The sequence below is a fragment of the Anthonomus grandis genome, chromosome 5 (genome assembly GCF_022605725.1).
Source record: "Anthonomus grandis grandis chromosome 5, icAntGran1.3, whole genome shotgun sequence".
Lineage (NCBI taxonomy): Eukaryota > Metazoa > Arthropoda > Insecta > Coleoptera > Curculionidae > Anthonomus > Anthonomus grandis.
The window spans coordinates 28425310-28428223 of NC_065550.1; the positions used below are offsets into that span (position 1 = coordinate 28425310).

The 2914-nt window shown below is 34.6% G+C and overlaps 1 protein-coding gene across 2 annotated transcripts in view; it reads right to left on the reverse strand.

Moving 5' to 3' along the window:
• The window catches only part of LOC126735900 (farnesyl pyrophosphate synthase), a 43474-nt gene that overhangs the window by 31445 nt on the left and 9115 nt on the right, over positions 1–2914 (reverse strand). The window lies entirely within an intron of this gene.

Genomic DNA, 2914 nt, shown 5'->3' on the forward strand with positions numbered 1-2914 from the left:
ATACAAATTCATACATTGTATTTCAAAGATATTTTATATCCATGATACACTCTGATATAGATGCATGGTTCACACCTAAGCCATTAACCTCAACTTTACAAAAGCTGAATATTCCCATGAATAGTTTTTGGTTAAACTGAATCTAACAGAATAGTTTTGTGGATGTTCCAGATTGGGTTTACCATATCTTATCTCAAGAGACTGAATTTAGTAGTATTCCATCAAATACTAGCAAAGGCAGCTTTTGTAGATCCAGTTTTGGAAATTCACATTTGATATTACGTCTAGATAGAGTGTCTAGAATTTCTAGCAGAAAAGTCTTCAGAAGAAATCGCTGATTATCAGTAAGCAGGAATCAGTTTAGCAAATTGGTTTTAGATGGGTTGGGATGTTCTAGATGAGTTGTGTATATTTCTTTATTCAAGAACATTTCAGGCTGATGTAGAATTTTAGCAGCTGAAGTTAAGCTGAGGTTGATAAACTTATTCCAGAGGATATGGTGGTACTTAAGGCACTACCACATCTTCATTCTTATACTCCTAAAGGTTCCTCCTTCACACTCGACTCAATATTTCTTAAGAATCATTTACATTCTGCTCCATTCATATTTGCTTCCTAATGACATTGACGTAATGTCACAACTGTCAAATTGACATCTTTCTCTGTCTATCTATTTATTATGTGACTTAACTAAAAGTATAAAGATCGTACAGGAACTAATATTACATTTTTCAATCATTGGCAAAGTTCGTTATCTTTGGCATTTTTTACTACTGTAGAGAGTAAACACAATTTGACATTTAAAAATATCATTCACGTTTGTCTAAAACGCAATGTCATAACTGTCAAATATCACAAATCATGACTTTTTTCTCAATCATAGTTGAATCATACAAATCTCAAGGAGGTTGTGTATGATTCAACTAAAAGTATCCTAACCTCAATAAGGCAAAATGGTACAAAAACTTTTACTCTATTTGTTGGCAGTTCTTTCTATTTGGAAACTAAACACAATTTGACATTTGACAATGACATTGACACTTGTCCAAAACGCAATGGCACAAATGTGAAATTTGACACATCACGCCTTATTTCTCTGTCTATCAAGGAGGTTATGTGACTCAACTAAAAGTATCCTAACCTCAGTAAGGCAAAGATGGCGCAGAGATTAATACTCTATTTTTAAATCAATGGTCAAGTTCATCATCTTTAGCAGTTTTTTCTATAGAGAAACTAAAAACAATTTGACATTTGACAATGACATTGACACTTGTTCAAAACGCATATCAGGATTTCTTTCCCTGTCTATCAAGAAGGTTATGTGACTCACCTAAAAGTATCGTAGCCTCAATAAGGCAAAGATCGTACAGGAACTTTTAGTCTATTTTTTAATCATTGGTGAAGTTCGACATTTTTGGAATTTTATCCTATTTAAAAACGAAAAACAATTTGACATTTGGTAATGACGTTGACACAACTCTCAAGTTTGACGCAACAAGACTTCTTTCTTTTTCTATCGAGGAGGTTATGTGACTCAACTAAAAGTATTCTATCCACAATAAGGCAAATATGGTATGGGGATTTTTACTCTATTTTTTAATCATTGGTCAAGTTATTCAATCTTTGGAAGTTTTTCCGATTTAGAAACTAAGGACAATTTAATAAAAATAATGAACATTTCAAGTGAGTTTTCCAGTTTTTCCATAATTGTATGCCGGATGAACGCTCATAAGTTAGATGATAAGTTTCTCATTATACCACTGAGAATCCAGTATTCCATTAAATATCAGCAAAGGCAACTTTTCGAGACCCAGTTGCAGAAATTGCCACTGAGATCTATGAAGAGCTGCAGCAGCTTGCAGATCCAGTTTTGGAAATTCACAATGAGATCAATTTAGAGCTGCAGTACAATTGATATCAATGAAGAAGAAGACCAGAAAGACTTAGATTGAGTTTAGCAAATTGGTTCTATATGGGTTGGGATATAGGATATAGTCTGCAGTATATCCAAAAACTTGTTAGGCTGATTAAATAAAGATTTTCGTCTGCTTGTAGTCTGATTAAACTGAGATCGGTAAACTTATTCCAGAGGAGAAACAACACATCTTCGTTCATATACTCCTAAAGATCCTTCTTTTGCACCCAACTCAATATGTCTTAAGAACTACTTACATTCTACTTAATTCATATTTGCTTCTCAATGACGATAATACTTGTCCAAAAAGCAATTTGACAACTGTCAAACTTGCCACATCAGGACTTCTTCACGACATTTTTGAATCATCGGTCAAGTCAATCTTTGACAGTTCTTCCTATTTAGATACTAAACAAAATTTGACATTTGACAATGACATTGACATGAAGTGTTACACACGCAATGTCACAACTGTAAATTTTGACACATCAGGACTTCTTTCTCTGTCTATCAAGGAGGTAATGTGACTCAATTAAATATATCGTAACATCAATAAAGCAAACATGGTACAGGAACTTTTACTCTATTTTTGAATCAATTGTCAAGTTCCTTATCTTTGGCAGTGCTTATTTAGAAATTAAAAACAATTTAATAAAAATAACGACAATTCCAGGTGACCTTTCCTGATTTTAGACCATCATCTTACGAGTGGATTTCCGTCTGATCCAGATGTCTCCACAATCCCCAAATGCCATACGAGGGATTTTTAGGTAGTTTTTCTTAACTATAATGGTAGCTTGTTGTACGCCACTGTAAAGCAGCATCACACCGAACATCGCGAGATAAAAAAAAATGACAATCGCGTGTGCAATGACCACCGCGATCGATGGTAGCTTTCCCGGAAACGGCGGCTTTTGTCCGAACTTCCGGACGCCAAGGCTCCGGACTTTTTTAGGGTACCAACTTGGGTGACACTATTTCAGTCGTTTTGCAATCGTT